At 38.4% G+C, this 22,780-nt stretch overlaps 1 long non-coding RNA gene across 1 annotated transcript in view; it reads left to right on the top strand.

Annotated features, from left to right (window-relative positions):
• LOC119535520 overlaps window positions 1-22,780 on the top strand; it is a 58,735-nt gene that overhangs the window by 34,649 nt on the left and 1,306 nt on the right. The window lies entirely within an intron of this gene.

The following is a 22,780-nucleotide window of genomic DNA, read 5'->3' on the forward strand; positions in this document are numbered from 1 at the left end:
GCAAACTAGAACACAGATTACTATAGAAAATAAAACAAGCAATCATAATTTATAAAGAAGAAAAATTTTCTGGTACAGAGGATGGGCAAGCAATTTTTTTTTTTTTTCAGAAAACATGGCCAATAATTTTTCTATTTGGGGACAATATGTTAAATATTTTAATGGAAAATATTAATAATAATAATATTATAGTTTTAGCAAAAATTTGCTGGTTAGTTTCTATGTGCTCTGCATGTTACTTTGTGTTCCATCATTTCAAGTGCATTTTTTGTTAATAAGAATTTCAAACACCTTCCCCTTGGTTGGCCTGGGTGCAAACAATTAGCAACCTACTTCGTGTAGGCAGAGGGAGGTATGTTTAGATAAGGGTTTTAGAGCAGCACCCCTAGAGAAGAGAGTGCTGGCATCATGTCTGGGACTGTAAATACGGTCTTTGGGACTCAGGGATTATGTACAGGGAGAATAAACCAATAAGTAAATATACTGAGTATAATGGAAGCCAGGTTACAGAAGGCAGTCACAAATATGGAAAAAAAGAAATTAGGCTCAGATTAATGCTGTGGTGCAGGGTTAGAATTGAAGTTACAGGTGTGATTCATGGTTTTTATTATTTATATGAAAGATTATATGTAGATCCCTGTAGATATATGTGTGTATGTAGCTCTGTGCATGTAGGTAAATGTATATCCATGAATAAATTTTTTTTTCTAGCTCTATTTGCTAAAAGGAAAAATGACACCCCAAGCACCAGGAATCTTTGGACAAACGTCTGATGCTCGGGCTAGGGAAAGAAAGTACAAATTGAGCCTGGAACACTTTGTTGTGCCGGAATGTAAGGAAGTACTCAAAGAATAATGGCACCTGTCAAATGGGCGTAGGCGCTACCTTGAAGGAGCTCCCAATGGCCAACTCTGGGAAATACTGCACTTCAAAATAAGTAATGACAGCTTTACTTTTTTGCTTGGAGGAGACCCAGTTGTCCTGCATGCCTCCGCCATGATGCCCAATTTCAACCCCAATGAGATCAAAGTATGGGATGTGCACCTGTGGGGAAGGTGGTGCCTTGCTCCCAAGACTGGCCCCCAGGGTCCGTCTCCAAAAAAGTTTGGTGATAACATCACCAAGGCAACTGGTGACTGCAAGATGTAAAGATAATGGTGAAACTGACCATTCATGACAGACCAGCCCAAATTGAGGGGGTGCTTTTTGCCTCTGCCCTATATATCTAAGGAACCACACAGAGACAGAAAGAAGAAAAACTTAGAGAACAATGGAAATATCAAAATATCACTGTTGATGAGGTTGTCAAAACTGCTCAATGGATGCAGCACCGATCTTTAGCCAGACAACTCTCTGGAACCATTAAAGAGATTCACAGTCTGTGGGTTGTGAGGTTGATGGCCACCACCCTTATGAGCTGTAGGTGACATCAACAGTGGTGCACTGGAATGCCCAGCCAGTTTAGAATTTCAAAGGAAAATATTTCAATAAAGGATCATTTCACAACTAAAATAATAATGATAATAATAATAATGATTATAATGATAATAATGACAGTAATGATTTGTGATACATTGAGTTAAATAGGAATATATGTCAATACATAGGGGACATAAAGTATGCTCTACATTATAGAACACCAGCTAATAAATTTAAATAGAATGAAAGAATTAGAAAAACACTATTTGGCAATGATCATAATAATAATAAGTTCAGGCAGTGAATGCCAAAACTAGTGGGTACAAGTTTGATGTGGAATAGGATTTGTATAGAGTGTCAAAATATTTTCCATATAATATTTATCAATTATTTATTAATTAATAAGAGTAATTGTTAATTAACCTTCTAGTGTGGGAAAAAAACAGGTATCATCATAACAAAGTAAAAGATGTAACATCACCGGTAATGGGACAAATCAACATCATGAGCCTATGGATATTATGTAATGAGAACAAACCACCATTTCTGTGGCATTTCTGCCAAAAAGGGATAAATTACAAGGAAATGTCAACCAGTCCAATCTGAGGAACTTTCTATAAGGAAACAAGCCCATAACAAAATATCAAAGGGATGAAGCATAAGAAATCAAAAGACTGAGGTATTGTTTCATATCGAAGGAGACTAATGAGACATGTAATTAAATATATCATCATGGATGCAATTGTGAATCTAGAAAGGAAACTGTCTTACTTTCCTAGGGATGTTGTAACAAAGGACCAGGAACTAGGTGGCTTAATTCAACGAAATTTACTCTCTTACAGTTCTGGAGCCCAGAAGTTTCACATCAAGGTGTTGGCAGGGTTGGTTCTTTATGGAGGCTCTGGGGAAAGTCTTTTCCATGCCTCTCTCCCAGCTTCTGATGATTACTAGCAATCCCTGGGAATCTTTGGCTTGTCGTTGCTTCACTCCAATCTCTGCCTCCATTGCCATGCAACCCTCTTCCCTCTGACACTTCTGTGACTCTCTGAGTCAAAATCTCCCCGTCCTTTCTCTTATAATGACATCAGTCATTGGAACTTGGGCTCATCCCAACTCAAGATGACCTTATCTTAACTTGATTACATCTGCCAAGATCTATTTCCAAATAAGGTCACCTTCACAGACAGGGGAGGTTGAGATAGTTGCCCATATCTTTCTGGAGAAAGGATTCAACCCATCTCAGAAACTATTATGATGACTGGTGAAATTCAAGTGGGTCCATGTATTAGATACTAATAATGAATGAATCAATATTCATTTCCTAATTTGGATTTTTGTACTGTAGTTAAGTAGGGCAGTATTTGTGTCCTTTTCATGCCTACACATTTTAATACGCATCTCTGAAAATATGGATATGCACATGTATAGATTTTTGTAATCAGGATATAGAAAGTTTCACCACTGTGAAAATCCCCCTTACATGAGCTTTTTGTAGTCACACACCCCCACTCAGTTGTTCTGCCAATACCACACAGTCCCCTTATTGTACCTACAGAGTAAGCCTCAACTTACTGTGGGCTTCAGGGATTGAACTAGTTTCTGTAAATTCAGTGGTGATGCTAGCATTTGGCTTCTTTATCACCAGCTGCCAATCAACTGAGCAATCTTGCTCCTAAGGGCTGGGATGCACAAACACAAGCTCATGTGTGAAAGAAAAACATCAAAACCATTTACGGAGTTTAAATGAGTATGTATTAAGTTCACTGATAAAAAAAAAAAAGCGACCTTTATATGTGCTTAGGGATTGAGGAAAGCACCCTCACTACCTATTTCATCTGATTACAATATTTCAGATATGAAATCATGCCATCTGGCATTTAGGCTGTATTTAGTTTTTATTAGATGGCTCGGCATTCGGATGATGTGAGGATTAAGTGGAAGGTTTGATCTGACTTTTCATTCTGTTTTCTTCAGCAGTTTTCAGCATGTATCCTTGAATATTTTTTCAATGATTTGTGAGCTGAAGTCATTCTTCTGATTAAAGCAAATCTGGTGTCATTTATTTAAAACATGACTAAATTAATATGTTAATGATTGTTAATATTCTGATTTAATAAACAGCTTGTCTTTGCCTTTCCTTCTCAATCCACTCGGAACATTTTGATATTCATGTTAAACAGCTAGCTGACAGTCAAGGTGGTTATTTTTATTTTGATCTTTATAGGGTGACAGGTAGCTTATAAGGAATGAGCAACAATTTATTGCATAAAACCTTTCTCTGAGACAACTGCTTCTAATAAAAGAGGTATGATGTGGCTGTAATAAAATTAGCCTCGCAACTGATTATTTCCAGCAACTGGTTGAGGTTCATATGAGACAGATGGAAATAATAGATGGCTTTATGGCAGTGCAGTGAAGATGCTCCCTGCCAGATGCTGGACAGTAATGAATATTTAACTCAGAATCTAAAAGTTATTTTCATAGTAAGTATATAGCTTGACTGTTTTCTTGGTGGAAACTGACAGCTACGATAGGGGTTGCTTTCTGAAAAGGAAATGTCTTTGGAGACAAGCTGAAGGGGAGAGGCTCTTCATGCCCTTAAAGCAACCACCTGGGCAACTGTGGTTGCCAGTTTCCATCCTGGCAGGTTGACATCTGCTCACAGGATGCTTTCTCAGTGCAATGAAGAAAGGTCACAGTGGCTGTGCTTTGGTCGGTGTTGACTTCGGATATACCAGGAAAGTGCTGATTTCAAACTGGAGAAGGGAAATGAAAGCCCAGTTGCTCTCAGACTTGGATGGACCTTCTTCAAAGGCACTCAACTTGGAGGCTCAGTGCCCTTAGAGTAAAACAGAACCACGGACAACAATTAGGGATGGGTCCACTTTCTCAAGGAGCACAGAATTGTCCCGTTGAAGTTCCTCTTTGTTGCTTCCGGGTGCTTTGAAAAACTGCACAAAACATTTAAAGGTGCCCATTTGTGTGCTTGCTTAAGTCATATCCTTGGCATTAATGTACATTAAAATACTTAATACATTGAGAGCAAAATCACAAATTGATAATGAAGACATGTACCTGAACTTGTGGTTATTCTAACTGAAACTTATGCTTGGTTGGATGATCAAAGTGACTTTGATATTTCATTAGAAATCTTTGGTCTTGCCTTCAATTCAAGGGGTAAAAGAGTTGCTGATATTAAAGCTAGCTTATTTGAAGTAATAATGTAAGTTTTCAATCCTTAATTATCCAAAAATGTATAATCACTACAGAAACACTAAAATATACACAAAATCAAATGTAATTGGTAAAGCCAAACTAATTCAATAACCTGGAAACAACCGTATTGGTACATAAATGTAGAAACTTCACCACAAATTCAAAAATAGATGTATTTGCATGTGTGTACCTTAATGCAATTATTTAACCAAAATCATATAAGTAAATTACTAAAATTGGAACCTATTGCATAATAAGTCTTTTCATCCATAGACTACTCTTCAGATTCCAGATATATAGAATGAGATAATAGTTTTGAATGGCTGCATATTTTTTTTAACTCCACTGGAAAATATATATTTTTTTTAAATTTTTACTTTCAAGGCTCTAAAAAACACTGTGATAAGCAAATTAGTAATACATCTTCTAAGTTCTATAATTTTATTAGAATGAATAAAAGTTCTTATTTTCATATCTAAGTCTGCACATTTCCTTAGAAATGTTGATATACCAACATTCACATCAACAAAAATGTACATATAAACATTACATGTGTTTATTATATTATTTTAAGTATATAAAGAAGTTTACATAAACATTCTTTTTGTCTGAACCTATATGGTAGCTGACACAGTGTGCAAAAATATAGTTTTACATTTATATTGTAATAATATTATATTGATACTGTATTCACATGTTAACCTATTGTTATACATTAGAAATATTATTATACTTTATTTTCAAGTATAATTCCTTTGTGAATTGATTGCTAATGTCCTTTGCTGGTGCTCTTCTAGTGATGTGGCTGTATTCTGCTCTCCAGATTCATGAAAACTGCTAATATAATCAGGATTGCAGCATCTGTCTGCCTTAGATTTGCTTTTTTTTCTGTTTGCCATTTTTTTTCAGCCTCTTGTATGGCTATTGTGTTCTTGTTGTCTTGTTTCTGTGGAGAAGATTAAAATATACATGTGGTCACATTTATCAACTTTGTTTTAAGCTCAGCATTTGACAACATCCTTCAAAACTACTTACTTCTGTCCAGATGACGTATATTTTCAATTGCATTTAAATGGTTAGTCTCAAGATTCACCCTGAATTAGTGTCAGTGTGTGCTGTAAGGCAAGTGAAATGATTCTAACTTCTATTTTTCAATTTTCCCTGTATTATTTTACAATAATTCATTGTTCTCCCTCAATTTGAAATGGAAAAAATTGTTATATGGAAATTTTTCATATACATAGTCTTTGTATCTTCTTCTTGAGTAAATATTTGATTTCACCCACCTGTCTCACTCTTCTGAATAGCATGTTTTGCTTATAGTTCTTTCACCTTTGCTAATATTGGTTAAAACAAACCCTTCTCTGTAAAGCTTTTGCTTCAGAGTCTCCCAGGCATTTTCCCACATTTATTCATCTGGGTTAACTACAGAATCATTTTGTTATTTTATCAATGATATTTCTTTGCTATTGGCCACGTGGTTTTGAATTTAGAACTGAAATGGTTTGATCCTCTATCACTTGGTACATTTAAATTGGAAGCAGAAGAGGAAGAGGAAGAGGAAGAAGAAGAAGGAGGAGGAGGAAGAGGAGGAGGAGGAGGAGGAGAAAAAGAAGAAGGAGAAATGCTATTTGCGTCAAACATCAAAATGGGAGCCATACTCTAGACCACAACCCTCACTGGTGAAATCTACCAAACTATTGTCTCACAGGATGTAGGCTCTGTGTCTTGTCTCCTATGGCCCTGTGCTTAACAAGGAGCAACGGCCCTGTGAGGTCTTTCCTTCTATCCATGACAATTCCAGGGAGCTAGTTATAGTCTCTAATTGTCTTGTGATGTGTGAATTCTGTACCCCTTTCTGTAGGGAGTATCCCCTCTCCTAAAGTCCTCTAAAGCACTTTGCCCTCCCTAGCTCTTCCTTGGAAAATTTAGTGCAATCTTCTCAGTTAGCTTGGCTTTCACAATAAAGAAAGGAAGCAGGGGAGATTCAATGCCTTCATGTTCTTGTACATTATGTAGTGCAAACCAACCTCCCCTGAAGCAAAGGCATACATTACTTTTTAGAAAAAGGGAATGGAAAATACAGAGGAAAAACATACGTGAATAGCACAATCACCTATCCTCCCCTATGGGCTGCAGTGCAAAACGATGGTGAACAGCGAGGTGCCAGACTTTTACTCCTGGTCCATGTGGCCTGCTCTCATCCGTGTAATGTGAAACAGGGATTGCTGCTCGCTGGGCCTCAGGCTTCTCCCCTGTAAAAGGTGACAGATGGTGACTTTCAGCTGGGTCTTTCTCCTGACAGTTCTCAGTACCAGATTTCTCCAATTTTAATTCCTGGACACAGACCCCAAGGATTTGGCTCCCTTTCCCTCTTTTAGGAAAGCTACTCCTAAATCTCTCTGCGTAGAGGTTCCTCCTTATACCAAACTAATGTGTGCCTGAAGATGTTTTCTGCTAATTACCATGGGGAAACCAATAGAGGTGGGTGAAAAAGCATATACAGAGAAGTTAACAAGCTTAGAAAGCTATGATGGCAAGGATCCTTGTCTATAACTATTGATTTGCTTAGAAATTTGTAAGTAAAACTTGCCTTAGGATTTTTCTTTTATATTATTTCCAAGGGAAGGGGCTCATTAACTTTGCCTCCTCTCATAACTTTAATGAAGGCCAAGTGATCACTTTTGTAATTCAAGGTTTTCTCCAGGATCTGATGATGGAATTTGCAGAATCCTTAGAAAAAGAAGGAAAGAATAAAAGAAGGAAGGAAAGAAAGAGGGGGGGAGAGAGAGAAAGAGGAAGAGAGAGAGGGAAGAAAGGAGGGAAGGAAGGGAGGAAGGAAGAAGGGGGAGAGGAAGGGAAGGAGGGAAGGGAAAAATTAGTTGTCTCATCTCATCATGCAACTACTTAGTCTTGAGCCATATAGTTTCCATGATACCATGGATAGCTTAAGATATGAGCTTCTCTGGACATCTCCTCTCAGATGGTCTGACCCCTACTATGCTGCTGGCTCTGAAAATCTATGATAAATGCCAAGGACAGGCCAGAACATTGAAAGTATTTTTAAGAATCATTCCCTATATAGAAAGTTTTACTTTGATCTTACAGCCCATGCCTTTCACTTTGGGAAACTGTTATTTTATGATTGCTAAGTTAATAGTGTTCACAGTTACAAAATAAGAGAGAAAATATAAGTCTTTAAAAATTATAGCAATCGCAAAACACTACCAAGAGATACCTTTTTATTGCTGAGAGTTGAAGAAGTTATCTAAGTGGTATCTGATGTATGCCATAATTGAAAAGATGTATCATTCTCCCTTCTTTTCCACAAATATTCTGAAACTATGGTCTCCAACTGTCAATCTCACTGCCTCCATCTGTCTACAAGGACCATTTTTAAATAGATTATTGTGTTCTTAGAGAAAACCAAGAATAGTTTAGTTATAAAAGGGCACAGGTAAAGGAATAGAAAATGTGTTGGTTTTTGAAAATATATCAATTTACTTTGAAAAGATGCTCATAAACTTCTTGAACAAATTCCTGGGATTAGACAGACTTAGATTTAGAGAAATAAGATGTCATTGTCAAGTTAGAAGTTAAAATCAGATTTGTTCCTGCTTAAGGATAAGAGCGGCTGCCTTCATTTTACCACTGGGAAGAGGGATGGCATTATAAAATTCCCTTCCTGCTCCCCTCACCATAGTGTTACTCTACCTTCACACTGGGAATGAAATCCACAACTGCAAATTTTCTGAACATACACAAGCGAGGAAACAAGCCTGAAATTTTGACTAACATTTTTAATTGTTTGGTATGTTTGCACTAGTCAAGGAATTCAGGGTTATGATAATAAAACTGATTCTGCCTCATTCCTTCTCTCTTCCACACTAACTATGCACTAAAACAAAAAGGAGAGAAAAATTTCAAAGGCACATCTGACAAACAGCTGGAGGAACATTACCAGCCAAGGCTCACTGGTTCTCTTTGCCAAAAAGTGTGGGCAGGTGAGGAAAGTCAGAAATAGGCAAAGTTTTCCAGGGTAGTGGGGGCCATTTCACCATCCCAGAGTATACTGTCCATGCATAATCTTTTTTCTGCACTTGTTCAGATGCTTTGATTCCCAAAATGGAATGAAGCTGTTGCTGCAAGTGGAAAAATAGGGAGCTTTGCTGATTTCCTGGGTAAAATGAAAATGAAATAGCAGAGCTTGGAGGTGTGGAGTAGATGGTGTGATTTGGAGTTTGTATGGTGTTTGTGTGTGTATGTGTGTGTGTGTGTGTGTGTGTGTGTTCAAACCATTGTCTTCTGGTAAAAGATGAAATTGTCTTACTTATTATGTACATACCGCTTTAAAATACACAGTAATGAACTTCATTCTTTGTGCTAAGTCTGCCAGATAGTTGGATTAAGAGGGATATCTTCAGGTTGATGGAATTGAACACAATAAAAGACTAGAAAACAGCAAAACTTTAAGCAGGTACACCATCTAAAGCTCCAAATTCAAATCTGAGAATGTAAATAAATATTGGATAAAGTATAAGATATAGTCAAAATATTTAACAACCATCATGAACACAGGCATCAACCTCTTAGAAAGGTTCTCACAAGTCATTAGAACAGATGCTGTGCGAGGGTGCTGGTTGGACTCAGCCCTGACCAAGACTGAAAGCTCATCCACACAGCTTGTGTAGGAGATTCTAAGCTCATCTAGAGCCCTCCAAAATAATGAATAAACATAAAACAAAGCCAGACAGGGGGCCTCCAAAAAGATTATCCACTTAAAAAGTATAGCCTAAACTCAGAATGTACAAGAAGAACATATGGAGGGAGAAAATGATAATGATAACAATAAACTAACACAATCAATATAAATAAATCCCTGTGAGGCCAACATTGAATAGTTCAGTAGTTGAGCAATCCAGCTCAATTAGAACAATTAGGAGAAATGTAGATATAATCAGCCATAGATGAAATCAACTTACTGATGGTTTAAATCCATGAAATATCCTCACAGTAACAAACAACTGGACACCATAACCTGGCCAAGCTCACACGTGAATTTAACCATCGCAGGGAAAATGCCACTTTAGATGGGATTAAAGTTTGATTATCTTCACAATTCCGTCTAACCCAGACTCCATTTACCAAATTCAGTGATTTCCAGTCCTTTTATATCCCCAGCTTAGGTGCTTTTACTCTCCCCTTCTCTCTTTTATTCTAGAAAGTCTAGCCTTCAGTAGTTTATGTAGTATGCAAATATCTTTCCTTTTTCTACCTTTGATCACATCTCCTGGGTATCCTTTGATGACCTCACCACTTCCCTCAATTGCAAAGTTGCAAGGCCCAACTCAAACCACCAATGTTATGAGGTTTTCTTGATTTCTTCAGGTAGATGACCTCCACTCCACTCTTTTTGCACTATAGCACTTGGATTACTACCTTTACCCTGAAAAATAAGACATGTTCCTTCATGATCATGATCTTTTTATTATTTCATTGGCTAAAAAAAGTAACGCACTTAACAGCAAGCATTTTCTCATATTCTCATGAATATTCACTCATATACTGACCACAGGACCTTGCATTGGCTTAATTGTAAGTTAGTGAATATAGCAATTCTGCATTTGTTCTATCTATAACATTTTAGGAAAAGACATGCAAAATTAAATTATGAAAAATAGAAAATAGAGGTCCAATATCTAGCTCTCATATGTTTTATATAGGTCTCAAATATTGACCCTTTAAATTTTTGTCCCCCTTTTTCTATAATAGACTTTGTTTTTAGAGAAGTTTTAGTTTTACAGAAAAATTGTGCAGAGAGAGAGTTTCCATTCTTAATAGTATTGCATCTTCCTATCCATGAACATGGGCCATCTCTCCATTTATTTAGATCTTATTTGATTGCTTTCATCAGAGTTTTGTAGTTTTCCTTATATAGAACATATACATATGTTAGATTTATACATAGGTATTTTATTTATTTGGTGCCTATGTTAATGGTGTCGTGTTTTTAATTTCAAATATTAATTGCTTGTGTATAGGAAAGCAATTGAATTTTGTATATTTAACTTGTATCCCAAAATCTTGCTATAATCAGTCGTTTAGCTCCCAGGATTTTTTTTTTCTCAATACTTTGGGGTGCTCTACATAGATAATCATATATTCTGTGAACAACAAAAACAAAAAAATGTGTTTCTTCCTTCCCAATCTGTACACATTTTTTTCTTTTATTATTTTATTGCATTAGCTAGGACTTCCAGAATGATGTTGAATAGGAATAGTTAGAGGGGGCATTCTTATCTTGTTCCCAGTCTTAGAGAAAAGAATCTTGTTCCTCACCATTAGGTATAAGGTTATCTGTAGGGTCTTTTTGTATATGTTCTTTATCAAGTTGAGGAATTTCCCCTCTATTCATATTTTGTTAAGAGTTTTTATCACGAATGGGCGTTGAATTCTGACAGATGCTTTTTCTGCATCTGTCAATATGATCATATGATTTTCCTCCTCTACTTTGCTGACATGGTGAATACCGTTATTTGATTTTAGAATGCTGAATCAGCCTTGAACACCTGTAATTAATTCTTCTTGGTTATGATGCATGCATAATTCTTTTTATATGTTGTTTTGATTTGCTAAAGCTGCCAGAATGCAAAATACCAGAAATGGATTGGCTTTTACAATGGGGGTTTATTAGTTCACAAATTTACAGTTCTAAGGCCATCAAAATGTCCCAATTAAGGCATCAATAGGATGGTATCTTTTCTGGAGAAAGGCTAATGGCATCTGGGGTTCCTCTGTCACTTGGGAAGGCACATGGCTGGAGTCTGCTGGTCCTCTCCTGGGTTAGCTTCTTGTTTCTACTGCTTTCTCCAAAATGTCTCTGGGCTTCTGTCTTAGCTTATCTCTCTCAGATCCTGTACATCCTTGCTTGTTTCTCCCAGGGTTTTTCTCTCTAAGCGTCTGGGGAGGGGGGAGGGTCCTCTCCTAGCTTCTCTGGGGCAAACTCTGGGTTTCATCTCTTAGCTTCTCCTCTGGTTCTAATTTCAATGGCTCTCTCCAAATTGTCTCTGGCTGTTTTCTCTCTAAGCATCTCTCTGCTTTTTTCAGAATGCCTCTGCCAGTAAAATAATTAAGACCCACCTTGAATGGGTGGGGTAACATCTCCATGGAAATAATCTAATCAAAAATTCCCACCCACAATTGGGTGGGTCACATAACCACAAAACAACCTGATCTGAAGGTCCCACCCACAATAGGTCGGCCCCCACAAGACTGGATTAAAAGAACATAGTCTTTCCTGGGGTACATAATAGATTCAAACCAACACATATATCATTAGATTTGATTTGCTGTTATTCTGTTGAGGATATTTGCATTTATGTTCATGAGAGACATTGGTCTATTTTCCTTCCTTCTTCTGGTTTTGGTATTAGGATAATGCCAGCCTCATAAAATGAGTGAATAAGTTTTCCTTCTGCTTCTATTTTCTGGAAAAGAATAAAGAGATTGATATAGTTTCTTCTTTTAATGTTAGATGAATTCCCTAATGAAATCATCTGGGCCTGGTGCTTTCTGGTTTGGAAGTTTATTAATTGTTGATTAAATTTCTTTGAACGATATAGACCTATCCAGATTATCTATTTCTCTTTGTGTGAGTTTTGTTTGATTGTGTCTTTCAAGGAGTTGGTTCATTTCATCTAATCATCCAGGTTATATTTGCAATTTGTGTCTTGTCCCACTGCCTACCCCCCCTTCCCTGTCTTTCTCAGTTAGCCTGGCTAGAGGTTTATCAATTTCATGAATCTTTTCAAATAACCAGCTTTTGGTTATATTGATGTTATCTATTGCTTTCCTGTTTGCAATTTCATTAATTTCTGCACTAAGTTGTATTCTTTCCTTTTTTATGCTCCCTTTGGATTCAATTTGTTTTCTAAGTTCCCAAGAAGGAAATGTAGATTGTTGATTTTAGATATTTCTTCTGTTCTAGTAGATGCTTTTAATACTGTACATTTCCCTTTAAGCACTGTCTTTGTTTCATCCCACACATTTCAGAAGTTTCATTTTCATTTTCATTTTGTTCAAAACATTTTAAAATTTATTTCCAGAATTATTTTTGTCCCATATGTTATACTGAAGTGTGGTCTTTAATCTCTAACTATTTTGGGATTTTCTAGCTGTCTGTTATTGATTTCTAGTTTAATTCCATGTGATCTGAGAGCATACTTTGTAGATTTTCTTTTTTTTTTTAATTTTTAAGGTATGTTTTATGGCAGTATATCTTAGTGAATATTCCTTGTGACCTTGAGAAGGATGTATAGTCTGCTGTTGGGTGAAATATTCTGTAAATGCAAATTAATCCATTTCATTGATGGTGCTGCTAAGTTGATCAGGGTAGGTTTTAATGATGAAATTACATCATCTAACACTTTCCTGTATTTTCTTTTAAGCACTTCTGCTCATAGGAAGTCACACACATACAATTATCAATAGGCAACTATGAAACAGATCCAGCTCTATACAGCAGTGGGTAAAAGGTGCTAGACCTGGAATCCTGATGAAGGCATATTGCCCCTTTCTCATGAACTACAGAGGACTGAATGTCTACTTTTCTTACTACATAACCACCGATAGAAGCAAGGCTGGTCTGCCCCATGGAGGAGCCCACTCACTGACCAAAGTACAGGAAAGAGGGGAGTTAAGGAAGGTTGTCAAGAATGACTGCAGGTCATTGGTCACATTACCTTCCTCTACATGGGAAAAGTGGGCCCCAGAGTGCTTTGGGCCCTGGGAAGGAACTAGCAAGGTGGGCACTGGGATGTGCACATACTGAGGCACACTGTGTCTGACAGTCTCCTGTGCAGGTGAGACAGATAACCCTCCACACTTCGGTGGTGAATTTACTGCTGTGCCGAGGAAGCTTAGACTGCAGGATTCTGCCTCTCTCCTGCCCATTCTAGAGACATGGCAGAAGACATAGTCATTTTTCAAAAGTCATATATATTTTTAAATTTTGCAAAGTAAGATATTTTATATGCAGTTTCTTAAAACAGTTTTCCCCTGTCCTTCAAGAGGGCTTTGCAAATATTTTTTTTTTCTCTTCCCAAATTACTCTGGGATGTATAGGGGCTTCACACTAACTTGTACAAACCAACCAGATCTCAATCCCTATTCAAGTTTCCATGTAATTATGGTGTTTGTATAAACTGATCATACAAGTTAAATTATATACTGTGCTACAGAAAATATAGATTTTGCACCAAAGAAATGTCTCTACCTTTGTTCCAACAAAGAAGTTGAAGTTTTAAAACACTGTCAGTATCATCCTTTACCCTTTAGTCTGATTTACCTGACTCCTAACCAAGTCCATTTTGTTCATTTGTCTAAATGAAGTCTGATCTCTGAAGAAAAGGGATATTTTTTTGATTTGATACATTTTAAAAAAAGACACAAATATATGTTGTCTATAAAAACCTGTTTACTTTGCCCTTCCTATCCCTGATACTCCTTTCACCAAAGATCATGGGCCAGAGTTAATATTCTACCAACCACTAAGAATATCTGTTGCAGGTATATATTTGGAAACTAGAGAAATAGCTGTGACATCCAAGCAGATTCATTTGACCCATTGAAACCCAGAATCAGACAAAAATTAAAAAAAAAAAAAATCATCAACTGGACTCCATTAGCTCCCAATTTCCCAGTAGATGACAATGGAATCTCAAATCACTTAATATAAATTTCAGCTCAAATCCCATGATGAGCAATCTTGGAAAAATCAGGAGTATTTCCCCATACCCAGTGCATGGTTGACAAATGGCCCTTAGTCCCTTTGGAGAAAGATTAGAAGAATATTTCCTGTCTACATACATGATAGAGTTGCTGGGATCTTACTAAAGGGCTCCACTTTAATCAATGAATTTAGTCTTCCCTTAATGTTGAAATCTGATGTGTATCTGGGAATTGAAAGAGGAACTGCGATTTTCTGTTGTATGTGGAGTCCTTCTTGTCATCTCTTAAATTTTTGTAATTATACAAATTGAGCAAGGTTGAGTTAGCTGCCTGTCTGCCTTTCACTCAGGAAAGTTTTGATCTTAATGTCCTCTGGATGCTCCAAGGAAAAAGAGCCAGTTGGCTGTCAGGTTGTATGTACAAACAAACAAAATGCTCTAGCACTCTCACCTCCTTTAGCCTCTTTAGTATTATGTTAAGGAAGCTCTGATATCACAAATTACTTTGTAGTGTCCATCTTTGTGGCCAGGCCTGCAAGGTGCTACCCTTGCAAATGATTAGACTCAGCTCTACGTGTTTTTGCCCAAACATTGACTGCTTACAATGACTTCAGTGCCCCCATTTCAATGGTTTGTTTTTCCCTCAGTCTAATTTTCATGACCCTCCTGATCTAACACCCTCCAGATGTATTCCACCATTTATTGTTATTACATTTGAGCCAGGTCCTGAAATTCTTTTCACATATAGGCTATTTTGGGAGACCCTGGAAATTAGTCTGGAAGCAAAAAGTGGACTAAAAGCAATATCTTACAAGAATCCTCCTTCAAGTGAGGTCATTCTCCAAGTAAGGGGAAGGGAAGCTGTTCCTTTGGCAAGGTAACAGGGAAAGGTTTTATTGGCCAAGAAGGTCCAGAAAAATTTGAGGGTTCTAAATTTCCAGGGTTATCCACCAAAATAGCTGTATCTCATGACTCCTGATTCCACTCTTTTTGACACACAACCCTGACTTCAACAGAAGACCAGCTTGTAGCCTGCAACAACTAAATGCTTCACCTGATTTCAGCACAGCTACAAGAATGAGTCCCTTTATAGCTCCTGTAGATGCCTTCTGACCTTTAGCACAAGCCTTAGGTTTGCCAATTAATTGGCCTGGACCTATAATTTTAGGTCTTTAAAGTTATACTGTTATCAAGACTCTATCAGAATGGCCATCATCCTTCACAATACTTAAATTACATTACACCCTTCTCAAAAAATTAAGCTGCTACTAATCTCCCAACCCCTCTCCTTCTATTTGTACCTAATTCCAATTGATCACAGATTAAAATCTGAATAATTGTGAAATCACTGCATGCCAGAGTTTATTACCACTAATAACAATGGTATCAGAAGAGTTTGCAATCTAATCCCCAAATCCTTCCCTGAGGATCTGATTTTGATGATTCTGTATACTTTGAAAGCTCTTAATTTGCATTTTAAAGTGCCTCTGAACAATATAAAAATGAATGACAAAAATTCATGCAACTAATTTAAAATTTTCCCTTTTGTTTTCTTAGAACAACCTCAAGGGCAGATAGAAACCACCATGACAAGTCAAGAAAGAGTTGGTGGAAGAAAGGAAAAAGCTTTATATTTTACTGTCAATATATTTAAGACCTACTCCTGTGCTAGCTGGGTTATCCACAAAACAGAGGTGAAATAAGGATTTTGTACTCATGATTCCTTGAGAGAGCTAATGACCCCAGGGCATCAAGAATGAGAGAAGGGGGTTTTAAGGAGGGGAGGGATGGGAGGTGATACAAGCTGATGTTTTCCTAGGCTGCCCACTGCTTCATGATGAGCTACAAAATGACACAGTTACATAGCAGGCAAATCTCTAAGACTCATGGATGTCTTTAGACAGGTGATGTGGAGAAATTGTACCTGCTCTTGATCCATTAAATGAAGGCACCATGATGCTGAAAACAAGACACAATGGTTAATGTTAAAAATGATCCAGAACATAATTCTTGCTCCTCCAGAATTGAGTTTTTTCCTGTTGGAGATATTTCTCCACCACCTTGAGCCTCTGCTATCATTTGCACACTGAAGATATTACCCTAAGCTGAACTGAGTGAACTGAGTAACATTTATCCTATATATGTTCATATCATCTTGCTTTTCTTCTTTTCCCACATGAGTGTTTTCATTGTTTATCTTGCCAGAAAGTAGGGAGTTAATTATTCATCTCTGATGAAGCTTATTTATTGGCTCAAACACATTACCTGGCTCATAAAACCTGAACACACTTGGTAGAAAATGAATCTATTTTTAATGACTAAACAGCACTCTTTCCACAATTGTTTTAAAATCATTACTTCATTGACTATGATTTAAGTTCAATAGTATAATAGCAACAGCACTGTTGTTATTCTGTAAGAATATACATCATTTAAGGATGTCAGCGATATTGAACCTTCATGCTGAATCCAATTTCTTCCATCCAGGCCTAGTAATTTCAGAAGTACTTCATAGATAATAGCATTTTTAAACCCTTGAAAATTAAGAGGTTTAATTTTATTTAAAATAAAGAATATAATTTGTGCTTTCTCTTAAAAATTGGGAAAATCCTTTTTCTCTGTAGGGAAAATTTCCATGAGGCAATTCAGAAAGATTTTTCTGTAGTTATTAGTTATCAACTTTTCTACTGGGCTGTAATTTCTACAACCAGAGAAGTGACTTATTAACAGTTATAGAAAACTTGCTATGTGATGGTTAGCATGTCATCTCACTGAATCCAAAAGGTATACAATTTTTTGGATTGAGGAACTAATAATCAAATATTTCAAGGTTTTTATTCAAAGATATGTATTCCACAAGGAGTCTTCACACCAAATCTCCTTAACCTCATGCCTCCACTCTTGAACATGAACAAGACAGAATTTTTTTCTGTTGTTATAACAAGCTGTTATAACACAGTCCTTACTGTATTAGTTAGGGTTCTCAAGGGAAACAGAGCCAATAGGAGATATCTGTAAATATGAGATTTTATAAAAGTGTCTCATACAACTCTGGGGATGAATGAGTCCAAAGTCTGTAGGGCAGGATGCACAAGTCCAAATTACATAGGGCAGGATGCATGAGTCCAAATTCCATAGGGCAGGCTGGGAGTTGGCAACTCAGATGAAGGTCTTCAGTGAACTCCCCAGCAGAGGCTGGTTGGCTGAAGAAGAAAATGAGGGTTCTCTCTCTCTTCTCCCTTAAAAGTCTTCAACTGATTGGATTAAATCCAGTTGATCAAATTCTCTCATTGTGGAAAACCTTCCCTTTCTTGATGTAATCAGCCACAGGTGCAGTAAATTGATTGATGATTTAATAAACCAGCCTTCTGGTTATTAACTAGCCACAAATGTCCTTGCTGTAACTGGCCACTTCTTGCTTGCTCAGACAACTGGACACCATCACCTGGCAAAGTTTACACATGAACCTAATCATCGCAGTCCACTTCTTGTGTGGTCTGGTTTGCTAAGGCTGCCTTTATGCAAAACACCAGAAATGGATTGGCTTCTATCAAGGGGGTTTATTTGGTTACACAGTTACAGTCTTAAGGCCATAAAGTGTCCAAGGTAAGTCATCAACAATCGAGCACCTTCACTGGAGGATGGCAAATGGCATACGGAAAACCTCTGTTAGTGGAGAAGACATGTGGCTGGGGTCTGCTCTGGAGTTCTGGTTTCAAAATGGCTTTCCCCCAGGATTTTCCTCTCTAGGCTGCAGCTCTCAATGGCCATCTCCAAAATGTCTCTCAGCTGCAGCTGCTCTGAGCTCCTTCTGTCTGTGAACTCTTTATATGGCTCCAGTGATTTAATTCAGACCCATCCTGAATGGGTGGAGTAACATCTCCACAGAAATTATCCAGTCAAAGGCCTTGCCCACAGTTGACTGAGTCACATCTCCATGGAAACATTTAATCAATAGGTTCCAACCTAATCAACACTAATATATCTGTCCCCACAAGATTGCATTAAAGAATATGGCTTTTTCTGGGGGACATTATATATACAAACCAGCACACCTTGTTGACTTGGCAGCTATACACATCACCTTAAACCATACTTAATCCCTAAGTAAAACACAATAACAGACATGTATTTCACCTAACAATACTCAGCTGTCCTTTGTACAAATGGAAATGCACTAAATCTCTCCAGAATAGAGTTAAAATCTTTGGGTACCATTCACTCTTAAACTTGATACCCTATAACTTAAATACACCACAGTCCTTACTTCTGTAACTGGTCACATGCATCATAGTTCATATTTATAACTATCTTCTTCCACTACCCATTCCATGTTCCCTTTACCCTCAGCAAGTACTTCAGCTGGCCTTGGTTCTTTGCCTGGTGGGGTGACCCAAACCTGCATTCCTGAAGTTTTTGGGCCATTGGTAGTCCTGCCTGGATTGGGTTGTTGCAGTTTTCTATTGACTTTAACCACAGGGCATGGTAATACTAAGAGAGGCCTTAAGGGATCTCCTGTATTCCAGGAAAACCCTTCTTTACCTCTATTGTATAGTTGCAGTGCCAGTTCCCCTTGATAGTCAAGATCAATCACCCCAGCCAATACAGTAATCCCCTTGTTTGCCTGTTGATTCAGAGGCATGAGAAGACCAAAGTTGCCAGGTGGCAGTCTTAACTTCCAATTCAATGGAATCATTGTTGTTTCCTTGTAGGAGCATTCTGCCTTTTGGAACTAAGAGCTGTAGAGCAGCAGAGCTTAAGGTTGCAGGGACAGGAAACAAAAATTTTTCTAATGGATCACTAGGGGTGATAGTGAGTGGTGCCACTCCCATTTTCACCCCTTGATTTCTGGACCCATGAATCCTGGCTATGGGAGAAAGAGCACAATTTGGTGGATGCTGATTCAGAGCATACACAACCTCCTGGAGAACATTGCTGCAGCCCTACAAGGTATCGCCACCTATTTGACACTGTAATTGAGTCTTCAATAAGCCATTCCACCATTCTACCAATTCAGCTACCTCTGGATAATGGGTAACATGGGAAGAGCAGAGAATTCCATGAGCATGTGCCCATTCTCACACTTCAATTGCTGTGAAGTGTGTTCCTTGGTCAGAAGCAATGCTGTATGGAATACCATAAAAGTGCATAAGGCATTCTGTAAGTCCATGGATGGTTGTTTTGGTGGAAGCATTGCATGCAGGGAAGACAAACCCATATCCAGAGGATGTGTCTATTCCAGTTAGAAAAATTGCTGCCTCTTCCATGATGGAAGTGGTCCAATGCAATCAACATGCCATCAGGTAGCAGGCTGATCACCTTGGGGAATGGTGCCATATCAAGGACTGAGTGTGGGTCTCCGCTGCTAGCAGATTGGGCACTCAGCAGTGGCTGTGGCCAGGTCAGCCTTTGTGAGTAGAAGTCCATATTGCTGAGCCCATTGCATAACCTTCACCCCTACTACCATGACCACTTTTTTCATAAGCCCATAGGGCAATGACAGGAGTGGCTGGAGAAAGAGGCTGATTGGTATCATCTTATCCACTTGATTATTAAAATTTTCCTCTGCTGAAGTCACTGTCTTGGAAGCATTCACATTTTATGTTTTTTGCTCACTCAGAAAGTTCTATCCTCATACCTCTTCCCCACACTTCTTTGTCACCAATTTTCCAATCATGTTCCTTCCAAGCCCTTACCATACAGCCAAATCATTAGCAAAAGCTCATAAATCTGTATAGAAATGCACCTCTGGCCAGTTCTCCTTCCAAGCAAAATGAACAAGGTGCAATGCTTGAAATTCCACCCACTGGGAAGATTTCCCCTCATCACTGTCCTTCAAGGACTTCCCAGAAAGGGGCTTCAATGCTACAGCTGTCCGCTTTTGGGACATCTATAAACCAAGCCTAAGTTTTCTGTTTCTCAGTCAAATTATTGTAAGGAATTCCCCAAGATGCCGTAGCTCTGGGCTGGGAAGGATAAGGTAATGTGGCAGGAGTGGGGGCCATAGGGATTTGGGCTGCTTCCTTATGTAACTTGCTTGTGCCTTCAGGCTGCACTCAAGCCCTATCTCTTATATACTATTTCCACGTTATGATGCAGTGCTGCTGTGCATGCCTAAGTTTATGGCTTGGTAGATCAGACAACACCCAGCTCATGATAGGCAACTCAGGTCTCATGGTAATTTTGTGGCCCGTGGTTAAGTGTTCTGTCTCTATTAGGGCCCAGTAGCAGGATCAAAGCTGTTTCTCAAAAGGAGAGTAGATATCTCCAGAGGATGGTAAAATTTTACTCCAAAATCCCAAGGGTCTGCATTGGGATTCTCCTATAGAATTCAGCCAAAGGCCCCAAACATATCTCCATTTGCCACTGACACTTCCAGCATCATGGATCACTTGGATTATATGGTCCAAGTGGCAGGGCAGCTTGCACAGCAGCCTGGATCTGTTGCAGAGCCTCCTCTTATTCCAGTCCCCCTCAAAACTGGAAGGTTTTCTGGTCACTTGGTAAATGGGCTGGAGTAGCACACCCAAATGAGGAATATGTTGTCTCCAAAATCCAAAGAGATGAACTAGGCATTGTGCCTCTTTTTTTTTTTTGGCTGTAAGAGGGGCCAGATGCAACAACTTATCCTTAAACTTAGAAAGGATATCTCAACATGCCCCACATCATTGGACACCAAGAAATTTTACTGCGGTGGAAGGCCCCTATATTTTTGTTGGATTTATGTCCTATCCTCTAACAAGCAAATGCCTTACCAATAAGTCTAGAGTAATTGCTACTTCTTGCTCACTATGTCCAATCAATGTGGTATCATCAATATAATGGACCAGAGTGATGTCTTTTAGGAGGGAGAAATGATCAAGTTCCCTGCAGACAATATATCAGGGCTGGAGACATGAGATATCCCTGGGGTAGAACAGTAAATGTAAACTGCTGGCCTTGCCAGTTGAATTCAAACTGTTTTTTTTGGTCCTTACTAACAGCTATTGAGAAAAAAGCATTTGGCAGATCAATAGCTGCATACCAGTTACCAGGGTATGCATTGATTTGCTCAAGCAATGATACCACATCTGGAACAGCAGCTGCAATTGGAGTCACTACCTGATTAAGTTTACAATACTCCACTGTCATCCTCCAAGACCCATCTGTTTCCTGCACAGACCAAATAGGAAAGTTGAATGGGGATGTGGTGGGAATCACCACCCCTGCATCCTTCAAGCCCTTAAGAGTGTCATTGATCTCTGTAATCCCTCCAGGAATCAGGTATTGCTTCTGTTTTACTATTTTGCTAGGCAGGGGCAGTTCTAATGCCTTCCACTTGGCCTTTCCTACCATGATAGCCCTCACTCCATGAGTCAGGGAACCACTGCGGGGATTCTTTCAGTTGCTGAGTAAGTGGGGAAATAACCACAAAATGGCTCCAGGGACCCACTGGACCCACTGTGGAGAGGAACCAGATCTAAAACTCCATCAATCACCTGACCTCCATAAGTCCCTACTCTGACAGGTGGACCAGAGTGATGTTTTGGGTCTCCTGGTATTAATGTCACTTCTGAGCCAGTACCTAATTAACTCAGAAATATCTGATCATTTCCATTTCCTCAATGCACAGTTACCATGGTGATATGCCATAGGTCTTCCTGGGAAATGCTAGGAGGAAGATTAATAGTATAAATTTTGGGTGGTTTAACAGGGTCCTTCCTCAAGGATACCTGGTCTTCCCCTCATTCAAGGGGCCCTGGATCTGTAAACTGTCTTAAGTTGGTTGATTGAAGAATTTATTAAGGGTCTGTGAATCTCATTTTTTGTAATTCAAGTAAGACTTCAATTCACTTGACCTAGAATTCTTCTGCTTATACAGATCAAACAAGAAGTTAGTAAACTGCCTACCAAATTTATTTCTAAGTACTCCATGATCTACAAGCCAGTGCCATAAGTCTCTGTGAGTCAGATATTTTGACTGCTGCTTTGAGTCTGCTGTCCATTATGGTAGACATGCCCACCTTGTCTTTGGTGCTTAACTGCTGCTATGTGGCTTTTCCCAACTCGAGATCTGATTATCCCCATTCTATCTAAGGATTCTAGTTCAATAACAGCAGTTCCCACAGTAACATTCAACCTACAGAGAAGAGTGACTACAGAGCTCTATAGGGATGATTGAGCTAGTCTGACAAATTTATTCCTCATGGTCCTGGTAAAAGATATCCTTTGGACATACCTGAGGTGTGTGAGCAGGTCTTCCATGATAAATACACTCTAACATTCCAAACTCTCTAAGACTTTGGATCCCCTCCTTTGTAACTGATAAACCATTGTGATGGTTTGGATCTGTATGTACCCCATAAAAACATGTTTTTAAATCTAATCCATTCCTATCACTATGAACCCACTGTACATAGGGCCTTTTGATGAGGCTA

Source organism: Choloepus didactylus, chromosome 5 (assembly GCF_015220235.1).
Source record: "Choloepus didactylus isolate mChoDid1 chromosome 5, mChoDid1.pri, whole genome shotgun sequence".
Classification (NCBI taxonomy): domain Eukaryota; kingdom Metazoa; phylum Chordata; class Mammalia; order Pilosa; family Megalonychidae; genus Choloepus; species Choloepus didactylus.